The 23,667-nt window shown below is 46.0% G+C and overlaps 1 protein-coding gene across 1 annotated transcript in view; it reads right to left on the reverse strand.

Moving 5' to 3' along the window:
- The window catches only part of LOC143928180 (very-long-chain enoyl-CoA reductase-like), a 161,720-nt gene that overhangs the window by 112,776 nt on the left and 25,277 nt on the right, over nt 1–23,667 (reverse strand).

Raw genomic sequence — 23,667 nt, forward strand, 5'->3', positions numbered from 1 at the left:
GAGAGCCTGGAGTGTGGCTTTGTGTGTTCCGTTGCTCCCACTGGGCTCAGTGATGGCTGCTCAGGTGCCTTCTTAAGGCGGTCGTCCCTAGGTGAGTGTTGGGCTTACTGCAATGAATGCGTTGACTGCAAAGATTGCAGATGGCAACGCTATTGTCAGCAGCGGACATGTTAAAAAAAAGGCCACACTGCGGAGCCATGTGGCGGTGTCCTGGGAGCGCCAGATGTGACCGTACATGGTCGATGACTTGCTCCTGATACATTTGCAGTCTGCTTTGTCCCTCCTGTGCAATGTAAGTTATTCCTGCTTCTCCTCCCTATCTGCTGGTCCGTATCTCCCTCTTAACTCCCCTCTTCCTCTCTTGTGGGCACCTACGTGACATCACTAGACACGTCATCATCAACGTCACCTTCCCCACCGCTATAAGTAGAGATCTCGGAGTAGGTAGCAACACCGGGGACCAACCTCCTCCTTGGGCTGATCTGGGTACTGTCCTCAGACTGCTGAGTAGCGGTTGTTGCTACCTCCTCTTCCTGATCCAATACCAAGAGTGGCTGCGCATCAGAAATGTCTTGATATGGATCGGAAAATAATTCCTGTGACTCAAGCGGAAGGTATGTGGTGGTGGTGGTGGTGGTGGTGGTAGTGTCTTTGGGGGTGCACATAGAGAGTGAAGAGGAGGGTGCAGAAGAGTCACTCAACCAAGTCTGGTGCGTCCTTGGTGAGTAATTGAACGCACCTTCTGCAACTTCCCACTTTGGCTCAAGCCTGTTGCTCCTGCCCTACCCCTACCACCCCTGCGGAAGGGCCTGCCTCTTCCTCTGCCTGTCATTTTTTAAATGACCCTGTGACAAAACTCTGTCCCTATACTGATGAAGGACTGCTGAAGTATAGGGCAGCAGTCAGCAGTAGTGCACCTCAACCCTATGTATTGTGGACCTATACCAGTCCTTACGGAATAGCAGACTGTACCTCACTCAACCCTATGTACTGTAGCACCCTAGACCAAGTTACCAGTCCTTATAAGGAGCTTTGTGGAACAAGTAGGTTGTGAATGATTAGCAGACTGCAGCAGAATGGCAGCAGTCAAGTATAATATTCTTTCTATATTTGGAAGAAAGAATATTATACGTGTACAAGCCTATTACCATACCAGTCCTGAAAATAACCTTTGTGGACCTAATAGTAACAGCTACTGATTAAACTGACCCTCACTGCCTCACACACAGCTTCCTGCCTGTCCCTATATAAACTGACAAAACAGAGGCTGCTGGAACAATAACTTGAATAGCACTTTTGTGGACCTAATAGTAACAGCTAATGATTAAACTGACTGTCCCTGCAGCACAGTGTCCCGTCACTCTCTCTACACTGACAAGAGACAGGCTGCTGCAACAATCAGTAGCACAGCAGTGCCTCAAACCTATATCCTGAACTACACCTAACACCTATACCAGTCCTGAAAAGAACTTGTGTACCAAAAAGCTAGCGATTTGGGTCACTGCAATCTCTCCCTGCTCCACACAGCAACCTCTCCCTATAGTGACAGAAGAAAGAATGTAAAATGGCCGCCGGATCGGGTGTATTTATAAGTTAGGGGGAATGTTCAAGTGTCCATGTGCTGTAATGTCTCAATTGTCTGTCCTGTACCCCATGATTGATGTGTCATCATAGGTCAAAGTGCTTTTACACAGTAAACACGGTAGTCCACCGGGCGAACTACGCCAATAGTCCGCCGATCGGGCGGACCGCGAACAGCCGAAATTCGCCGCGAAACGACCGCCGGGCGAACCGTTCGGCCATCACTATTAGAGAGAAGGGGGGGGAAGCATAACAGTTGGTAATGCCATGGGTGGGCAAACGCATCCCAGCCTACCGCTTCGTCCCCTCGGTGAGGAGAAAAGAATGGGCTTACTTTTGAATTTTGTTGACTGGCAAGTAAGTCTATTTGCGGAAGACCAAGACTTGGAAATCATCAGAAAAACTTGCCGATTCAGACTCCCCTTCTATCAGCTTCCGCCTGCTTAGATCTGCCAAAAGATTCTGAGAACCTTTCAGGTGAACTGCCGATAATGAAGCTGTGTTGTGCTCTGCCCAGCAAGAGGTTGGCCAACTCCATCAGACCTTTGCTTCTGGTATGACCCCTCAAGACCTGCTAAAAGACCAACAGACCCAGAAAAATTGTATTCAGCTCTCTCCAGTTGGAAGACCTCTTCGCCTTCGCCTTGGACCAGACCCCCTTAGAAGTCTGACCATCCAGGTGGGCCCCCCCCCCCCGGTTTCCTCACTAGAAAAATATGGGAATAGAAACCCCTGCCCTCGTGATTTTCTGGGATCTGGATCATGACTTCCTGCTGGATCAGCTTCTGTAATAGGCACATCATTTCCGAAGCCTTCTCCCGATCCCTTGGTAGGGCTGTTACATAAAACCTGCTTGGGAGTGGCTCTGAAAATTCCAGCCTGTAACTTTGAGCAATAACACTTTTCACGAACAGACTTGGAGATAGAGTCCCATTGTCCCAGCTGACAATCCTTCCCCCCCCCCACTGGGGTGAGATTGTCATTTACTTTGAGACCTGTTCTGTGGGAGATCTAAAGAGAACTCCACCCCTACCTCTAACCCTCTGGGAACCCCACTGGGCCTTACGGTCCTGGTCTTTATTCTTATGGGACTGCTGAAGAGCACGAAAATTTTTCTTGACAGTTTACTTTTTCTTAGCCGGAAACGCCTTTTTCTTTTCAGCTGTCCTGTCAAGAACCGACTCCAGGTCAGGCCCAAAGAGAAGATCTTCCGAAAAAGGCAAGCTACAAAGCTTAACCTTAGAAGCTGTGTCCCCTGACCAGGTTTTCAGCCAGATTGCTCGCCTAGCTGAATTTACCAGAGCTGATGATCTTGCAGCTAACTTAACTGACTCAGCTGAAGCATCAGCCATATACTTGACCGCATTCAAGATTAGGGGAAAAGATGCTAAGATCTTTGTGGGAAGTACCCGCTTCTACATGGCTTTTTAGATTATCCACCCAGCACTCCAGGTTTCTGGCCACAACTGTGGTGGCCATGGCCGGTTTAAGACTGATGTTACATCCCAGGCTTTTTTGAAAAAGAAGTCAGCTTTTTTGTCCATCGGGTCTTTCAAGATTCCCATATCCTCAAAGGCTAAATCTGTGCGCCTACAGACCTTAGAGAATGCCGCATCTACTCACGGCTTCTTATTCCATAACTCAGAGTCCTTGTCCTCAAAGGGGAACCTTCTCCTGAGGGACTTTAATAAAAAAAAAAAAAAAAAAGCTCTTTCTGGATTCTTCCATTCTTTGACGGAATCTGAAAGGAGCCTATGGACCGGAAAATCTCTGCGTTTTGTTTCATCCATACCTTGGTACATCTTTGTCGTGAATTGACAACTGTACTTTTTCCTCCTGAATTTCAGAAGTAGTGTAGATTGCTCTCAATATATCATCAACCTCCTCCAGCGACAGCCTGTACCTGCTATCCTCTTCCTCTGCCTCTGAATCTGAGGAGACAAGAGTACTTCCCCCTTCATCACTTGAGTCCTCAGTCTCTACTAGCTTAGATGAAGACTCCTTAGGACTAGGTGGTAGGATCTGGGGTTCAACCTGCACTGTTGGTCTTTGTATCAGGATGGACCTGAGGGAACATAATGAGTTTGTCAGCTCTATAACCAAGGAAAACAGATCCTTGTTCTGCTGGGACATCTACTCCTCCACCAGCTCCTTGATACAAAACACTACACATCGCCTTCTGCCACAAATCTAAGGTGGTTCTTGCAAGGAGGACATTTCCTCTGGCTTGGTTTAGGCTTTCCTAGCGATTTTTCCTGAAACTACATACAGTTTACACTAGCCTAGTGTCCAAACTGCTAACAAACCACCACCAAGCCAGTGCAGAGACCAACCACCACAGGCACATGCAGGACCCCTGAACCATGCTGCAGGGTCCGAGTGACATCACCCGACCCTGCAGCGACAGAGCCCGCCTGCCTCTGACATTGCCCTCATCCATTCCGCCGAGTAGGACATTGAACCTCTCACACAGTCTGTTGGTCTGGGGGTGATAAGGAGAGCTCTGTAGGGGTTTTATCCCACAGAGCCTCCATAACTGCTGAGTGAGCTCAGCAGTGAACTGGGTATCCTGGTCAGAGATGATTTCCCGGGGAAACCCACCCTGGTAAAGATCCAGAGCAAGGCATCAGCCACGGTTTCTGCATGGATATTTGCCTGGGGAATTGCCTCCGGGTACCGGGTGGCATAATCCACCACAGTGAGGATATATTTCTTCCCAGAAGGACTAGGTCGGGGCAATGGTCCAACCAGGTCTACGGCAATGCAGCTAAAGGGTTCATCAATGATCGGTAAAGGGTGTAAGGGAGCTTTCAGTGGGCCCCCATGCTTACCCACCCAGTGGCATGTGTCAAAGGTCTGGCAATACTGTCGGACATGCCCTGTAAACCCTGGCCAAAAAAAAAAAAAGACAGTCAGATGGTGGAGGGTCCGGGACATGCCCAGGTGTCCCGCTAAGAGTATGTCATGTCTATATTTCTGTGGCACAACCAACTTCCGCTTGGGTGGATGGGAGGCTGTCTTTCCCTCAGTAACCCAATAGAGTAATCCCTGGACCCACTTCTACCCACTCCTCCTCCAACTCCCCTGGGTCTAATTCTGCTCTTTCCCTATAGCTAGCTAGGGAAGAGTCGCTGAGCGTTGCCTGAGCAAAGTCTTGGGGAGAAGCCCAAGTCAGGGTAGGAATAGTTGGGGGTAGGACAGTCTAGGTCAGGGGGTGACAGGTCTTACCTGGGTCCCATCTCCGAGGGAGCGCACCTCCATCTGGGCTTGCTGGCGAGTGGTAACAGGGCAGGCTTCTGGGGATACATCCAAGGAGAAGGCTGAATTTAAACGTCCCAAATCATTGCCCAACAAAACCTCTGCCGGTAAGTTCTGCATTATTTCAACTCCCACTTCTTTGGCCCCTGAACCCCAATCAAGGTGAACCCTGGCAGTGGAGACCCACATAACATTTCCCCCGGCCACCCGCACAGTCACAGACCATCCCGTCTGCTCTGCTGGGTTTATCACCACGGACCGTATCAGGGTAATAGTAGCTCCTGTGTCCCGCAGTCCCTGGGCAGCCCAACCATTAATCCACACAGCTTGGCGATGGTGCAAACGATTATACATAGCAGCAGCTTGCGCAGGGTCTGCCTCATGTGCAATTTCAATATTCTCCTCACTTGGGTAAGTCACATCTCTCTCTCCAGTATGCAGCAGCCCGGGCAGGTCCAAGAGGCTTGTTGCTCCGCGCGTCCAGGAAAGCTTTCTGCGGACAATATCTCCTAACATGGCCTGCTTGGTTGCATCTGTAGCAGAAGTCCCCTTTCCCTCGTGAAGATTGTAGCTGAGTGGGACCGGAGATCGATGGCTGGTGTGGAGGGGCAACGCTAAGTGGAATGTTGGGGACAGGCCGAGCTGGGGTCTTAGGCTCTGGTTGTACAGTCCGCCATTTGCAGCTGGGACACCTCTCGTAACACTTCACTGATAACCTCCTGCGGGGGGTGAGTACCATACAAGGCCAGTTGCCACTGGACGTCACGCTGGAACTCTGTCGCCTCAGGAGGTATGTGCTGGTGGGTTACTGGCCTGGTCGATCTCCATTAGTTTGGTGATGAGTCGCTTTGGATTTGTTGCTGGAGACTTTTCCACGGGCATCCAAGAGATACTTCAAGGTGCTGCGCTTAAGGCTGGCGCAGTAATGTTACATCCGTTGTTAGAAGCAGGGGGTCCCAGTGGTGGTTTGGGTGTGCCTAGGCAAGAGGAAGCATCCCACAGCTTGCTACCAATGTGACGGATCCAATCCCAAACTCTGATTGAGTGCTTCCGTCAGTATATCCCGCTTGCTCCAATCTGACTATCGGAGATATATTCTCATAGCTGCATTGAATGGAAGTCTAGCCGAAAATAGCTTGTAGAATCTTGAATGCCTTTATTGGACAGAATTCAGTGCCTTTTATACACATTTTACACAAGGGGTAGATAACGAGGTAGGGCTGCTCATGGATACTCCCCCCTCCCCTATAGCAACAATTTAAAAGACACTCATACAATTAACATCTTAATACCAGCACTTAAGGCAGCCTAGGTGACCAGTCTGTCTCCGGAGGTCAGTGTGATTAGCTCTTTAAAGGATTTTGTATTGTTCAAAATTAACATTCAAGAAAACAGTCTTGCAAAAAAAAAATCTAACAAAAGAAAGCTTAATATATCAATACCAAAAAAAAAAAACACAGGGTGAATATGGACATAAAAGGGTCCTTGCAGCCAGTGTACACGACAACCTATATTAGTCCAATAACTCAAAATATCCATACCTGAATTCAAGTTTAAATTGTTTAAGCCAAGATAGGCAATGTACTCTTTAGACTGTACCATGCAGCACAAGTAACTCCAAAAAAGCGATCAGAACCTCCTTCAATGTTTGCCAGCTGCAGCAGATTGTACCCAGCTCTTCAAAAAACTTCAGCAGAAAAGTTTCCTTCTCCAACGGCTCCAACCAGGCAAACTCTTCCAGGTCCAGACTCCGCAAAGTCCTCGGCTAAAGCAAGGAGAAGACCTCCAACAGTCCTCTGACAAAATCCCAGGAGGCAAGAACTTTCTGAAAAGATCACTGCAAAGATTTCTATTCTTCCCCAGCATGCACCACTGGAAATAATTCTTGGCCATTACATAGTCGATGGCAATATTGCCAAGTTATAAATATGAGCAACACTACTGCAAGAGGAATAGCCAATCTCCACATGGAGTTTAAACCAACTATACAATTTCAGAACCCAAGCTGACTACATTCCATCTGCAACACAATAAGGGTAGGGACACTCCTGTTTAGGGCAGGGTCTGTACATATACACTAAATGCATCTGGCCCCAAAGAAAAAAATGGTTTCCATCGTCTTAGCACTACAACTACTGTATGCATAGCAATACACAAAATGCTACAATATATAAAATGACAAAAAGGTAGAGTAAACCTAGAAGGAAGCCTCTCTAAAGCAGAATAACTTCAGTTTATATTAAATATCAGATTAATTGGTAGCACCTCCTATTTTGGTTGCTAGGATGTAAATAGTTAGGCAAAAGGCCAAATTGCACTAGTCTAACGGTGGAGCTAGAGGCAAATCTATCTTCAGAAGGTCTGCTTAACAGAATGCTGCAATGTATTAGTTAAGGCTGATCCTTTGTTTTGGTGTTGAAGTTGGCTCGGACTCCTCCCACTTACCTCCATGCTCTTCCCCTATTTTGGACATAACCCAGCTAAAAAGCTTATACTTCGTCACAATAATGAATATGTATAATTTGTGGTTTGTACACGCTTGGCCTATATATTCAGGGAACATGTGATCTCTGGGTCCTTCCCTGCTGGGGATCTGTTTGCAGCTCCAGGCCAATGATCTAGGGGCCTGTTCTTTTTGGTGACCCCTCTGTTAGTGCAGTCACCCAAGGGTCAAATTAAAGGGATCTCTGGCTAGTGTGCTTCAGAGCTTGCCCAATTCTGATTACTGCAAGGGACTTTGCTAAGTTCTACTACATTTCGACTGCCAAGCAGTCTGCTATAACTGTCTTGTACCTGAAGAGCTCTGTCCTCCTGGACATTGATTTCCACATAGAAGTCTGCCAACTGCTTCCAGCAAGGGACTTCACCTGCTACTCCATTCTAGAGCCTTGTGTATATAGTTTCCTACTAAAATCCCCTACCCAAGTTTCTACAGAATAAAACCAGAGAGACAGAGAGACAGAGAGACAGAGAGACAGAGAGACAGAGAGACAGAGAGACAGAGAGACAGAGAGACAGAGAGACAGAGAGACAGAGAGACAGAGAGACAGAGAGACAGAGAGACAGAGAGACAGAGAGACAGAGAGACAGAGAGACAGAGAGACAGAGAGACAGAGAGACAGAGAGACAGAGAGACAGAGAGACAGAGAGACAGATGCAATTTTAAAGTCTTCGCAATTTTATTTTGAGAAACGTTATTCTGAAATTGTTCAATTTTAGACACAGCTTTTCATGGATTGAAAAACCGCTGCTCTGTCCCGGTTTACTTTTGAGACACTGCCACTCTCAGGCTGACCATAGAATTTTCAATACAATATATGGGAGGTCAAACCTAAACACTTTCAATTTGTATGCAATCAGGCAGGCCCTACTACATTGTTGACGGTAAATCTAAAGGCAAGCGAATAAGAAAATTGTATAATGTATAGACAGCTCATGTTCTTCTTAACATGGATACACATACAATTTTTGTTCAATTTCCTTTATCTTCAACTATGTAGTACAAGGGCCTACCTGACTGCATACAAATTGAAAAAAATAAATAAAAAATTGTATAGTGTGTATCAGGCATTATACCCAATTATGTTACCATTTCCAATTGACATATCTGCAAAATGTTCCTCTAGCTCTTCATCAGTACCACTTTGCCAGCTTTTTGTCACCCTGTCAACTTTTGAGACATGTTGCCAATTTCAAAATTACTTTTTTTTTCTTAAAAATGGAACAGTCCAAGTTTAAACCGTTGCTACCGTATGTTCTCTTTTCAATTGTGAAAAAAAAATAAGTTTGCAAATCATTGCATTCTGTTAGTATGTAGATTTTACATACCATCCCAACTTTTGGAAATGCGGTTATACATTTTGTTAATATTTAGGTGGCAAGAGGGGTTCAGTGAGTGACTTAGGAAGTAGCAGGAAAGCAGAAACTCACCACCTAGAGAGGTTCCTAAATGTCCATGAGGACAGTAATAGTCACAGTAATGAAAGAGCTTAGTGATGACGGACTTACTAAGGGACATGCAGAATGACTAAACTACTGACATCTAAAAGTTTACATTTCTCTCTACTGGAAACATTGGGAACCAGTTAAGCACTCCTACAATCTTCCTGAAAGCAAGTTTAATATTCTCTGTGGGCATTTATAAAAGATTATTTTTCCTTAAAGAGATCTTCATCTAACCTGCTTTTCAGAGTATCCCTCTTACCTTTTCAATAAAGTTCAATGGTTATCGTGTCAAAAAAATCCCCCTGGGAACCAAGCATTAGCTCTCAAGGAGGTGGGGATTTTAGCGACCCTAGCTCGGAATTAAAATGTATAACCTTTGCTGTAATACACCAACTACCAATTTCAAAATCACACTTGGAACGGCTGAGTCACTGCGTTATAAACACCACACACAGGGTTCAATGGCTTATCAGGGATTTAAGGTTAAAACTCAGCCCATTATATCCAGAACAAATGTTACATCTAAATAAAGTTACAACACATGGCATCCTTATATCAATTTTATGCAGCAACAGTTCTATTGTGTGGCTTATTCATCTTACTGTTGAAAAAAAATAAAATAAAAGTGGTTGATTTTTTTTATTTTTTTATTTTTTTGGGAGAATGAATTTACCATAGACAAAAAATTCACGATGCTTCGTAAATAAGGTAATGTGCTCATGTTAAAGTGTTACTAAACCCAGGATGCTGCATTCACTTTATCTGGTCTCCAACAGAACATGGAAATGCAATTTTAGTAAAGAAACTGCTAAATACCTTTTCACATCAGCAGTTAGAGCAGTCTTGTGACTATTTGTGTCTGGTTTAAGCTTTGTAAGAGGAGTTTTCATTCTCCCCCGATTGTCCTATGAGGCTGCAGGACCCCTGACCCTCGTGAATAATAAAAATTACACACACACACACACACACACACACACACACACACGAGCATGTGCAGCTTGCCCCAAGGCTCTGTAATAACAGATTGAGGACTGTGGCAGAAGGGAAAGATCAGAGAAGACCGGATCAAACAGCCTCTTTACACAATGTAGAGGATTAACCCCCTTAGGTTCCACCGTGAGTATAACCAGCATGCTTTGCTACATATACAGACTGATTTTACTGCTGTGGGTTTAGTAACACTAAACGGTGCAACTGAAAATGTTATATATTTTTTTAATTCCTTGCTAGCATGATTGGGTATTCAAAGTGAACACAGCTTTTACTTACCAAGTACCAAATCATGCAGTTCAGTGCCAAACATTACACCACAAAAGGCATTACCCAGTGTCAAAAAAAATAAAATGAAAAATAATAAAAAGATTTTCCTCTGGTGCAAATCTGCAAAATGCACAAAAAAAAAAAAAAAAAAAATCCAATTGTTTTTTTTTTAGCCGATAGGATTGGAAGTGGGTGTAAAACGGACACAAGTCTGTTGACAGCTGCTGCTCCTTAGGAGGTGAATGGAGGGTCTGGCTGTGTTTAACCAATCTTTTAAAAAAAGGAGCCCAAGGCTGCCTTCACAGATGTGCTGCAGTTTACCCACAACGTGAGTGCAGCGCACATGTAGCTTTCCTGGGTTAGCTACACTTTGCCATAGACTTCTATTGCATCCTGCAGGTGTGGTGCCCTTTCTGAAAGCTTGCCAAACCCACAGGTAACAGAAGTCTGACTGACCTGCACCTGTGGATCAGCTTGAAAGCAGCCCAGTAACCATTGCAGAACAGATATGGCTGCCCCCCCCCCCCCCCACCCAATACACTGATTTTAGTAATAGGATTTTTAAAAAAGCTTACCGGTAAACATTCTTTTCTTGGAGTACATCATATGACACAGAGCCTCAAGCATTTGCTAGTGGGTTATGGGCCTACCTTCAGGTGTTGACACTGGTATTGGTTATACCAATACAGGAGGTTGACTCCTTTATATAGCCCCACCTCCTTCCAGGAGCACTCAGTTTTTGTAGCCAAGCAATACTCACCCCATAAAACAGAGGGGCGGGAGCTCTGTGTCCTATTATATACTCCAAGAAAAGGATTTTACAGGTAAGCCGTTTTAAAAATCCTATTTTCTTTATTGTACATCGTAGGACACAGAGCCTCAAGTATTTACTTACTGGGATGTCCCATAGCAATGCTACTTGAGGGGAGGGAGACACAACCCATAGGGTAACCCCCAGACCTGAGGACTTATACTGCTGCCTGCAGCACACTGTGCCCGAAGGCAATATCCTCATGCCATCTTACATCCACTTGATAACATTTTGCAAATGTACTGAAGACCAAGTCGCGGCGGCCTTGCATATCTGAGACAGGGAGGCCTGGTGACGCACTGCCCAAGAAGCACCAACCGCTCTGGTAGAGTGTGCCTTAACTTGAAAAGCGGGAATCTTTCCCTTTAAATCATAAAAGTTTGAATTATAAACTTGCCGAATCCTCTTAGCGACAGTGGATTTCAACGCTTTCTGTCTTAGGACACTCTGGCAGAAGAATAAGACAGTCTTACGAATCTGAGCAGTTTTCTTTAAATAGATTTTCACTGCTCTCACTAGATCAAGGCAATGTAGTGACTTTCTTCCCTGGAACATGGTCTTGGGAAAAACCATGACAGGACATTATCTTCAGATGAAAGCCTGAAACCACCTTTGGCAAACAGCCTGGATCAGGGTGTAACACCACTCTGTCCTGATGAATAATCAAATCTGGCTCTTTTCAAGAAACAGCAGCCAATTCTGAAACCCTCCTTGCTGAGGATATAGCAACCAAAAATATCAGCTTCTTAGTCAGAAGGACTAAGGGAACATGCTGTAAGGGTTCAAATGGCCATTTTTGTAACACCGACAAAACTAAAAATTGAAGTCCCAAGAGCTTAAGGGTGATTTAACTGGCAGATTAATCCACAGCACTCCTTGCATTAAACCCTAGACTAAATGCATAGCAACCTGTCTTTGAAATAAAAATTGATAAAGCTGAGAATCACTTCATCTCTACGCTTAATTGTAGAAAGGCAAGAATTCTGCCTATGATACATCTGAGGGTGCCAATCCTTGGATTCACACCAGGAAACCCAAGCTTTCCATACTTTTATATAGCTCTAGAAGCTGGCTTCCTAGCATTAATCAAAGTAGAGATAACTGACCCGGAAAGCCCACGTTTCTTCAGAATGTGGGTCTCAATTTAACGTTCGTAAAGTAGGATGGACTATCGGCCCCTGAGATAGCAGGTCTGGCCTTAGTGGGAGGGGCCATGGACCCTCCACTGCCATCTTTACGATCTCTGCGTACCATGACCTTCTGGGCCATGCTGGTGCTACCAGTATTACAGACTCTTTCCAGCTTGATCTTGCAAAGAACTCAAGGTAGCAACTGAAAAATCGGGGTAAAATGCATAGATCAGTGAAAACTGATCCCACGGTGTCACCAATGCATCTGTTCCGTATGCCAGTGGGTCCCTTGTCCTGGACACAAAGTTGACCAGCTTCCTGTTGAATCTGGACGCTAGAAGGTCTACGTCCAGAGTCCCCCATCTTTGGGGAACAGCCTGGAACACCTTGGGGAGAAGAGATCATTCTCCTGGGACTAACTGCTGGCGACTTAGATGGTCCGCCTGCCAAATCTATACTACCAGAAAGAAAATTGCCGATAGGCTTGGGACAGTCTCTTCTGTCAAAGTTAGAATCTGGTTCACCTCTGAGCTGAGAGACTCTTGGTGCCCCCTTGGTGATTGATATATACCACAGCCGTGGCATTGTTGGATTGGATCCTGACAGGACAATTCTTTAACCTGGAGGTCCAGGTTTCTAGAGCCAGATACACTGCCAGAATCTCTAGGATGTTGATGGGCAAGGCTCCTGCCCCCCAGCCTGAAAGGCTAGCATTAGTCGTTGCTACCGTCCAGATAATCGGTTTGACTTTCCCTTCAGCAGGTTTCAAGACTGTCCCAAAGCCACAGCCACATTGGCAAGCCCAAAGCTTGAATCATTTTGTTCCAAGCAGACAGAAAACCGTTTTGAAACAGTCTTGAATGGAATTGGGCATAGGGAACTGCTTCAAATGAAGCTACCATCTTCACTAACAACCTCATGCAAAGGCAAAGTGAAGGATTTCTTCGACCTGATCATTCTCACCAGCTCTTGTATGTAGCTGATCCTTGTGGGAGGCAAGAACACTTTTCTGGGCTGTGTCTATGATCAGGCCCAGATACTCCAGCCTTCTTAGTAGCTTTAAGGAGAATGTCTTTAGGTTGAGAATCCAACCCAAACCTTCCAGGTAACTGCTTGTAATGGCTACACCTTGCTTCAAGTGAGCCACTGACTGGTCTATTAACAATAGTCTAAGTCAGTCAAGACAGTTATGCCCTGCGCCCTTAACCTGGCTAGAGGTGGGGTTAATACCTTCGTGAATACCCAAGGTGCTGTAGCAAGCCCAAAGGGCAAGGCTATAAACTGAAAATGCTTCTGTTCTACTTCAAACCGCAGAAAACTCTGGTGAGGAGGAAATATAGGGACACACAGATATGCATCTCTAATGCTGGATGGAAACAACTGACTTGATTGACACCATGCAAAAGGAGCGGATCTTCAGGAACCAATTTAGATTCTGTAAATCTAGACTTGGTCCGATAGCCCCATTTGGCTTTGGCACCGGAAATCTGAGTAAAACCCCAAACCTTGCTCTTGTTTGGGAATCTGATCACCCCTTGAGCCAATAATCGGTCTAATGCTTGCAACAGGGATTGCCTTTTCCCTGGATCCTTGGGAACGTTTGATCTCAGAAAACGAGATGGTAGAAACTCTTGAAGCTCTAGCTTGTATCCTAGGGACAAATGTGGAGAGAGTCCATTTGTCCTGAATCTCCCTTTGCCAGACTTCTGAGTACAACAGAAGGCTTCCCCCCGCCTTGGTGAGGGGAGATGCCTCTTCATAACAAGGTCTTGTATTCTGCTTTGCAGAACTTGCGGCCCCAGGTCTTCCTTTATGCCAGGTCTGATGGAGGCCTAACAGTTTAAATGAAAGACGCTTATATTTTCTTTTGACTGGCAAAAGAGTACTCATTCCGCTGGAAATTGTTTGAATGTATTTATCCAAACTATCACCAAATTGTTCTCCCTTAAAAGGGGAAACCAATTAGGTTCTTACAAGGCGTTTCAGCTAACCAAAGGGTCCTTTGCTTATGTACAAGCGCAAGGCATGATGCCTGGTGAATAGGGATGAGCTTGGTGTTCGACTGTTCACCCGTTCGGTGAAGCCAGAACTGTGGGCCGTTCGCACCAAATCGTGTGGCGCTCACGGCCCGAATGCTTGGCCAATCACAGCGCTGGCAGCGGGGAGAGCCATAATTGGCCACAGGCAGGATGCCTGTGGCCAATTATAGCTCAGGGGGTTTAGTACACGCCCCACACTATATAAGGCTGCCAGCATGGCGGCCTTGTGTAGTGTTCCGGAAACTGCGGGAGTTAATGGGTGTTGTGTGCCTCCAGCGCAGTATACACCTGTATCTACCCTTTATTGCTGGTGTTCTATAATAAAGGCACAATATACACTACCCAATTGCTGGTTTTCCCATCTCCCTGCAGGCCATTACCATGTCTGGAAGGCCAACAAGAGGCAGCAGACAGTCAAGCCAATAAAAGAGCATGCAGGCTCTGTGCCTAGAGACAACAGCGCTGGTTGTGGACGCGTGCATAGTCATCAGCACGTGGCCATGGGACGCGCTTGTCCTTATTTTCGGCAGCTGGACATGTTAAGCCGCATCATGCTGAAGACTTTGTTGAGTGGATGACCAAGCCCTCTTCATCCTCCTCATCCTCTCTCACCCAGGCTCAGGGTACTAGAAATGCAGCTGCAAACACATCCTCTTCCCTCATCTCAATGTCATCAGTCACTCCTTCCCTAGACCCACCATGTCCTCCTGAGGAGTCCCCCGAACTGTTTGAGCACAGTGTTGGGTACATGCTCCAGGAGGGTGCCCAGTGTTTTGAAGGCTCAAATGATGATACTCAGCTAAAGGAAGGCAGTAGCGTGAGCGCAGAGAGGGGATGCGCAAGGACAGCAATCTGGCAGTCCAAAAAAAAATATACGCGATAACCCTTCCCTAAAAGCTTAAAAAAAATTTTTATTTTTTATAACAGCTTACCTGTAAAATCCTTTTCTTGTGAGGTACAACACAGGACACAGACTCAGTAATTACTGGTGGATTATAGGGTATCACTAGGTGATTAGACAGGAAGTTCAAGCCCCCATATAACCCCTGGCAAAGCAATATAAGTGTATTAGAGGGGAGGGACCTCTGTGTCCCATGATGTACCTCAAAAGAAAAGGATTTTACAGGTAAGCTGTTATAAAAATCTTATTTTCTTTCTCGTACATCACAGGACACAGACTCAGTAATAACTGGTGGGATGTCCCAGAGCAATGCTATCTGAGGGGGAGGAGAACCAAACATAGGGTGTACTCAGACCTGAGGACCCTGTACCGATGCCTGCAGCGCACTACGCCCAAAGGCAGAGTCCTTATGCCTTCTCACATCCACCTGATAGAATTTGATGAATGTATGGATTGATGACCAGGTTGCAGCCTTGCAGATTTGAGCCATGGAGGCCTGGTGATGCACTGCCCATGAAGCACTAATAGCCCTAATGGAGTGCGCCTTCAGCTGAAAAGGCACAATCTTGCTTCAAACCATAAGCTTGAACAATTACTTGTCAAATCCATTTAGCAATGGTAGATTGTGATGCTGCCTGTCCTCTTAGGACCCTCTGGCAATATGAACAAAACATCAGTTTTGCGAGCCGTCGCTTCCAGATTGGATGTAGTGAGAGCAGTCAAAGCCTAAGAATGTAGGGACTTCTCTTCCCTAGAACAGGGATTTGGAAAAAAAGGAAGGCAGAACAATACATCTTGGTTTAGATGAAAACCTGAGACCACATTCAGTAGAAAACTAAGATGAGGGCATAACACCACTATCCTTGTGTATCAGATACGGTTCTTTACAAGAGAGGGCTGCCAATTCTGATACTCTTCTGGCAGAATAAATGGCCACCAGAAAATTGAATTTCCCTGTCAACAGAACTAAGGGAATCTGATTTATCAGTTGAAAAGGCTGCTTCTGTAAAGCTGACAGAACTAAATTCAAATCCCAGGGGTTCAGAGGCTCCCTAACTGGAGGATTAAGGCATGTTACCCCTTGTATAAAACTTCGGACCAAAGAATGTGAAGCAAGTGGATGTTGAAACAGAACCGATAAGGCCAAGACTTGGCCCTTGATGGTACTCAAGGCCAGTTTAATCTCTAACCCATTTTTGCCGAAATTCGAGAATTCTGCCTATGACATTTTCTGGGGTGCCAACCCCTGGGTTCACACCAGGAGACATATGCCTTCCAGACTGATAAATCATTCTCAAAGCTGGCTTTCTTGCTTCAAGGTAGATAGCCCAAAAGCCCACAATTCTTTAGAATGTGGGTTTCAATAGCCAAACCATTAAATTTAGCATTTGTAAAGGTAGGATGGAATACCGATCCCTGGGATAGCAGGTCTGGATGGGACGGTAAGGTCCAAGGAGAGCCTACCACCATCTTCACTATATCTGCATACCAAGCTCTTCTGGGCCATGCTGGGGCGACCAGAAGCACCAACTTCTTTTCCTGCCTGATCCTGCAAAGCAGTCTTGGCAGTAGCAGAATAAGAGGGAACACATAAATCAGAGAACTGATGCCATGGAGTGACCAACGCATCTGTCCCACATGCAAGAGGATCCCTCATTCTTGACACAAAGTTGTCGACCTTGTTGAACCTGGATGCAAAGAGATCTACATCCGGACCCCCCCCCCCCCCATCTCTGGCATATGGCCAAAAAGACGTTGGGGTGGAGAGACCATTCCCCTGGCACTAACTGCTGGTGGCTCAAGTAATCTGCCTGCCAGTTCTCTACCCCCGGAATTAAGACTGCCGATATGCATGGCACATATCTTTCTGCCCAGATTAAGATCTGGTTTACTTCTTGAGCTGCACAACTCTTGGTGCCCCCTTGGTGATTGATACAAGCCACTGCTGTGGCATTGTCGGACTGGATCCTGACAGGGCAACCCTGCAACCTGAGTGTCCAGGCTTTTAGGGCTAGATACGCTGCCCTGATCTCCAGAATGTTGATGGGTAAGGCCCTCTCTGTCCTGGACCATTTCCCTTGGACAGTCGACTATTCCAGGACTGCCCTCCAAACCGAAAGACTGGCATCTTACCACTGTCCAGGTAACTGGTAAAAAGGATTCCTTCCCGCACTTTCGGGTATCAACCACCAGCTAAGACTCGTAGGGGACAGATGCATCAAAATCTAGCGCCTGAACCTTCTTGTTGCAGGCCGATAGGATACTGTTTTGCAGTAGCCTTGAATGAGCCCGAGCGTAGGGAACTGCTTCGCATGAAGCCACCATCTTCAACAACCTCATACAAAGGCAAATAAAAAAATAAAAAAAACTTCTTTGCCCTGACTACCCGAATCAGTTCTCTTATAACACTGATCTTCGCTTGGGTAGGAATACCCTCTGCTGGGCTGCATCTATGACCAGACCCAAATACTCTAGTCTTCTTACTGGTTTTAAGACTTCCAAGTTGAGAAACCAACCTAGGCGTTCCAGGTAGTCAATTGTGGTGACCAGATTTTGGTCCAGGCAGGCTATCGACCGGTCTATCAAGTCGTCCAAGTATGCAATTATCGTTATACCTTGGGCCCTTAATCTGGCCAGAGGAGGGGCCAAGATCTTTGTAAACACCCGAGGTGCAGTAGCTAGCCTGAAAAGGCAGAGCTACGAACTGAAAGTAGCGTTTTTCTACTTCGAAACGCAGGAACTTTTGATGAGCAGGGAAAATAGGTACATTCAGGTACGCATCCTTGATGTCTATTGATGCCAGGTCTCCTCATAGGATGGAGACTACCGATCGGATCGATTCCATGCGAAAGGACCGTATCTCTAGAAATTGGTTTAGATCTAGAATGGGTCTGACATCTCCGTTTGGCTTCGGTACCGTGAAAAGGTTTGACTAAAACCCCATTCCCTGCTCTTGCATGGGAACTACCATGATCATTTTTTGCAACAATAGTCGCTCCAATGCTAGGAGAGACTTTCTGTGGGTCTCTGGGTACATTTGATCTGAGGAAACTAGAAGGCAATTCTCAGAATTCTAGTTTGTAACCTAGAGTTATTGTGGAGACCAGCCATTTGTCCCGAAATTCCGCCTACCAGAGCCCTGAGAACTTTAGTAGTCTTCCCCCCACTGGAGTGAGCGGGGGCACCCCTTTATAAGGAGGTCTTAGTGTTATCTTGAAGACCTTCTCCCCCAGGACTTTTTGCCCCTGGGGTTGACTGACTTAACCTTAGAGCTTCACGGAGAGGAGGCAGTCGTGACTGCCTGGAGGCTGATTCCCCTGGCACTGGAGAAAGCGCCCATTTAGAGGGATGTTTAAAGGGACTCCTTTTCTTAACTGGTAAAAGGGTGCTTTTCCCACTGGAGATCCTTTGGATATAATTGTCCAAGTCCTCGCCAAACAGTTTTGCACCACGAAAGGGAAATCCCGTCAGGAGTTTCTTACATGGTGATTTGGCTGACCAATTTTTCAGCCACAAGATTCTACGCATATGTACCAATCCAAGCGTAAGGCGAGACGTCTGAAGGATAGAATCTTTGATAGCATCAACAGCAAAACACAGAGCCGCTGGAAGGTTAGCTAACCCCCAGGCCTGCCGTTCAACATGTTTAACATGGTCTCAAATATTGACAGACTCCAATTGCTGCCACTGCAGGTTGTGCTACTGAACCTGCCAAGGAGAAACATTTAATAGGAATCCCATTTTCTTATTAGTTGGATCCCTAAGCATCTGAGCATTGTCAACAGGACAAGTCAGGCTTTTGTTTACTGAGGAAATGGCAGCGTCAACTGCCAGTATACCCCACATCTTAGTAAATTTTTCCTCCATAGGATAAGTGTAGAAAACTTTCTAGGAGAAAAAAAAAAAAAAGAAGTTTCTGGGTGATCCCACTCAGTATAGATAAGATTTTCCAGCAAACCATGCACGGGAAAAGCATGTGCAGTTTGAGGAGGTTTCAATGAACCCAGAGAAGTAGGTTCTTTAACTGACTCGGGTACGGGTAACTTAAACATGGAACGGACCAATCCAGCAAGAATTTGCACCAACATTTTCTCATCCTGAGAAGCTGAAGAAGGCCCTTCACTAGATTCCTCAGAAGTGCAGTTTCCTCCCGATCCTCTGAGGGGAATTCCCCTCCTTTATCCCAGAGTTCCTCACTCTGAGGTTTCTGAGTGACAGAGGGGGGCCTAGTGCATTTTCTTCTACTGAGTTTAGATGCGATTAAGGCCACTAATCTTTCCTCTAAATCGTTTATGGTTGAGGAAAAAACCTCCTGTGTAATGTACACAGGGGCTGAAGTGCCAGAAGCAGCTGCAGCCCCTGACCCCAACGGCTATCCCTGGCCAGCCTCCCCGGGTCCTACAGGAGGGGGAGTGCCACAGAGGGGGGGGGGGGTTCTCAGAGCCTGAAGGGGACCCATTAGAGCCCCTATTCTTTAGGGTACTTGTACCTCTTTTACCCATAGTGCAAAGCAACAAAAACGGTAGCGGTACCACACAAACAATGCACTGACTGCTGAGCCCTGTAGTTCAGCAACTGCCGCTGCTACTTAAGACTCTGGTGAGTCTGGTGCCCAAGTATATCTTGCCTCGGAATGCCTGTGTCTCCAACACTCACATGCACCTGTCAGCTCTGTGTTCCTCCATAGGCTGTGTGCATCTGAAAAAAAAAAAAAGAAAAAAAGTGCACTTTAAAGCCTGTGTGGCCTAGTGCTCCACCCCCACCCCGCTCGTTTTTAAAAACAAGAGTTTCCCACGCGAGCAGAGGCTCAATCCCTGTTGGCAAGCATGGAGGGGAGGCTGGGACAGAGGAGAGGGAAGGGCCGGTGGATGAGAGGCCGCTGTAATGGCGGTGGTGGACTGGGCGGTGGGGTACATTACCACTCTCTGCCCAGGCCTGTCTCAGCCCCGTAATCTGTGGAGGGAGAATCCCAGAAGAAAAACCCCCCTTATCTTCATCCTTCCTGGAGAATGGCTGGAGAAGCAGACAGACAAGGCATGAAAAGGTATGTGCCCTTAGCAGCCCCCGGTGGCGACTATAGGCATAGCATACATTTACTTAAGAGAAAACCTACTAGAACGAGAAAATTTTGAGGAGCCTCCCCTACCTTATCCAGCTGCAGGGTCTGAATAACGGACCCAATCTTCACCTCTCATGATGGTCTCCGTTGGTAAAAAAAAACTTTGAGACTGGGGTCCCCTTAAATAGGGGGATCTGCAGTTCTGGGCCCGTAAAGCACCCTGCCAGGAATATGGCTGAAAAAAAATAAAAAAAAACACAGATACTGGATCCCAGGGTCCAGCTCTCTAAAAAGAAGCGTTGCAGGTAAAACCTAGTTTCTTCGGACACGAGGCCCAGGTACCATCCAATTCGGCCTGGAAAAAGACACCTTGAAGGGATCCGGTCGCATAGCTGGTCCCAGTAAGGATATTCCAGTGGAGCTCAGCACAGCACATCTTTACTTGTGACCAAAACCCAAGACACTGGCGAAAAAACGGAGGTACCTCCAGTAGGAGGAGGGGTTATATGGGGGATTGAAATTCCTGTCTAAGGTGTGCCAGTGTCCAGTCACCTAGTGATACCCTATAACCCACCAGTAATTACTGAGTCTGTGTCCCATGATGTATGAGAAAGAAATAGATTTTTTGACTGGACCTACACTTTAAAAATGTACCAGTTCAAAATTAAACAGATTCTAAGTAATACAACAAACCTACACGCAGTCCCTGTCTTGTTTGCACCACCTGTATACTGCTGTTCTGAGTATATAAGGCCTGGGGCCCCACGCCTTTCCTTTTTTCAATATGGGTACGGGGTTCCCCTTAATATCCGTACAAGGGGCTGGTAATGGGCAGGGGGGCTACCCATGCTATTTTTCTCATTGATTTTCATCCACATTGCTGGAACCAGATATTACATTAAAATCGCAAGCAGTTTTAAATAATTTTCTGTTAAATGTCATTTTGTGCAGGGACTGTTCTAAACACGGGAAACACATGCCACTTCACAGGCATACTATAGACACCCCCCAGGCACGATATGTAAAGAAATATTTAACTTTTTCACTTTAATCATCATTAAGATCAGCGCTCCCGAAAAAACAGCAGTTTAAAAAAAAAAAAATAATAATTGCCATTGACCCATGTCCCCAAAATCCTTTTTAGGACAATATCTTGCATATTAGCCATTAAAATTAGCACTTTTTATTTCAAACGTTCGAGTCCCATAGACTTAAATGGGGTTCTAAAGTTGGCATAAATTTTTGGTCCGTTCAAAAGAGCTGGTGTGAACCGAACCGGGGGGTGTTCGGCTCATCCCTACTGATGAATAGAATCCTTCATAGCATCTATAGCAAAGTATAATGCTTTAGGTAGCTCGGCCAGTTCCTGTGCTTGTTGTGCAGGGAGCTCATTTAAGAGCATCTGTGAACTGGTCCTTTAAGGACTGACAGGTGCCTATAGCTGCAATTGCAGGCTGAGCAACAGTACCTGCTAAGGAAAAGAGGATTTTAACAGACCCTCCAACTTCTTAGCTGTTGGATCTTTAAGCACAAGTACATTGTCCACTTGGCAACTCCTCCCCCCCCCCCCCCCCCACACCACACACACACACACACACACTTTGGAAATCACAGCGTCAACTGCTGGAACTTTATTTTTTAGAGAATGTTTCCTCCATAGGATAGAGAATTGAGAATCTTTGGAGGGGAAAATGCTTATCCAGATGATCCCATTCAGTATAAATACGTTTTTAGTAATGCGTGGATGGGAAACACATGAAAAGGCTGTAAAGGCTTCAAAGGAACCCAAAGAGGAGGCCGGACCTTCGGCTAACTGTTAAAGGTAGCATGAAAGCAGAGCGAACCATCTTTGTAAGGCTCTGCACTTCAGATTGTGAAGTAGGAACTTCAAGTATTGTTTCCTTCGCAGAGGAATAATTGGCATGTCTTCCCTCTTTATCTGAGGGCAATACCCCATCCTGTCCCCATAATTCTCTTGGACCCTCCACTGACTGTAAAGAGTCTAAGGTGGGGGCGGGGGATCTAGGACGCTTCCTATACACTTGTATGGAGGATGCGATTGAAGCCACTAATCTTCCTTCTAAGCCTTGCAAGGCAGAGGAAAAAGCATCTTCAGTCACATATACAGGGGCTAAAGTGTGTGAAGCAGTTGCACCACCGCTAGCTTCCAATGACTCACCCTGGCTTGCCATGCCTGATCTCCCCGAAGAGGGAGACAGTATGGAGGCATAACTGGGATTCCCAACGCCTGGGGGTGACACCTTTGGTACCCTTACACTAGGTCTGGAAGACATAGCACAAAGAGGTACACTAAATATTTGCTTCACAACAATACTAGCAAAGACAATGTAACCAAAATAAATTCTTTTCATGCCAACTAGAGTTTTTCCTGTCTGGAAATGCATGTTTACACCCCAACGTGCCCAGTGCTCTGGTGTCTTAGTGTGACAGACTGCCTCTCCAGTTAAAAAGTCTTTCTGAAATGAGAGAGGGTGTCCGTGATATAAAGCCTCAGGTGGAACCTGATTGGCATCCTCAGCGCTTCCCCCCTCAGCTATGCGGCGAGTGTTGTGTGTGGAATTTACATCCATACACAGCGACACATGACCTTGCGGACATGCCCCTCTGCGTCCTCAGGCCCTGCTAGGGACCCGAATGGCCAACACAAAGTAAGGCGAGTATCTAACTTGGGGACATGCTATGCACCTCTACAAGAGTGGAGGGGGAAGAGAGAAGGGGAGGGGAAGGGGGGGGTCTGTCAGCAGATTTATCGTCTTTAAAAACCAGAGGCACAGGGAGTTCCTCCAATGTTACTAGGTGGAAGTGCTAGGCTGTAATTAAACCATGCAGCTGCATCAACCATTCAGCCACCACCCACATATTAGAAGTTTATACACATCTCTGTATTAGCAACTGCTGTATTTTTAACAAATCCCACAAGATCTATTTCAGTAAGAACCCCTCTGCCGATGGGACCACACATTTTGAGACAGAGCTGCACTAAGACATCGCATCGTACATAGGTAGTGTAAGTTACTCCCTATAGAGGAGACATCAAGGCATATAAAAGGTATATTGAAGGAAAAAGCATAGCTTCTTACCTTGTCCTCACTGCGGGATACTGCTGATTTATCAGACCGATCCAACTTTCACCCACAGCAGGCAGTATAGTTTAAATTTCAAAAGACTGGGGCCCTTTTAATAGGGGTTCCGCTCCTTTAGGCCTTGTATAGCACTCCTCAGAACTTTAGGTAATGTAGCAAGACCAAAGAGTCCTGGTTCCTAGGGTCCAGCTCTCAGAATGAAGCTTACAGGCAAAACCTCATTCTTGAATTGAGGTCCAGATATCATCCTATTGCCTCAGTGGCGAGGATGGACCCCGGTTGTGGAGGTTCTTTTAAATCCAGCATGGATCCCTCCCTGGAGCTCCTCAGAGCACATCTTCACTTGTGACCAACACCTTAGACACTGGCGAAAAAACAGAGTGCTCCTGGAAGGAGGTGTTATACAGGGGAATCAATGTCCTGTATTGGTTATACCAGTGTCAATACCCGACGGTAGGCCCATAACTCACTAAGTAAATACTTGAGGCTGTGTGTCCTATGATATATGATAAAGAAAAAGATAAAAATGTAAATAGTCTTCCATTCAATTATCGCCAGCTGTTGCTGTCCCAGGTAGAG

This window comes from Lithobates pipiens, unplaced genomic scaffold (assembly GCF_037356315.1).
Source record: "Lithobates pipiens isolate NorthernLeopardFrog02 unplaced genomic scaffold, aLitPip1_a1.2 Scaffold_23, whole genome shotgun sequence".
Taxonomy (NCBI): domain Eukaryota; kingdom Metazoa; phylum Chordata; class Amphibia; order Anura; family Ranidae; genus Lithobates; species Lithobates pipiens.